This window comes from Sinocyclocheilus rhinocerous, unplaced genomic scaffold (genome assembly GCF_001515625.1).
Source record: "Sinocyclocheilus rhinocerous isolate Xijiao unplaced genomic scaffold, SAMN03320098_v1.1 scaffold1519, whole genome shotgun sequence".
NCBI classification, from domain to species: domain Eukaryota; kingdom Metazoa; phylum Chordata; class Actinopteri; order Cypriniformes; family Cyprinidae; genus Sinocyclocheilus; species Sinocyclocheilus rhinocerous.
The window spans coordinates 81,573-81,953 of record NW_015633251.1 but is presented as its reverse complement, the minus strand read 5'-3'; the positions used below and the strand labels follow the sequence as shown (position 1 = coordinate 81,953).

General features: G+C 30.4%; 1 protein-coding gene across 1 annotated transcript in view; it reads left to right on the top strand.

Moving 5' to 3' along the window:
* Window positions 1–381, top strand: part of lyar (Ly1 antibody reactive homolog (mouse)) — a 6,436-nt gene that overhangs the window by 4,007 nt on the left and 2,048 nt on the right. The gene's annotated exons all lie outside the window — the stretch shown is intronic.

Here is a 381-nt window from a genome sequence, read left to right as displayed (position 1 = left end):
TTTTGCTCACCAAGGCTGCATTTATTTGATAAAAGTACTGTAAAAACTGTGAAATATTATTATAATTTCAAATAGTTTTCTTTGTGAATGTGTTAAACTGTAATTTATTTCTGTGATGTGCAGCTGTATTTTCAGCATCATTACTCCAGTCTTCAGTGTCACATGATCTTCAGAAATCATTCTAATATGCTGATTTGCTGCTCTGCCATTCAAAAGTTTGGGGAAATTAAAATAAATAAATTAAGGGCACATTAAATTGATCAGAAGTGACAGTAAAGACATTTCTAATGTGACAAAAGATTTCTGTTTCAAATAAATGCTGTTCTTTTGAACTTTCTATTCATCTGTGAATCCTGAAAAAAACAATGTATCACGGTTTCC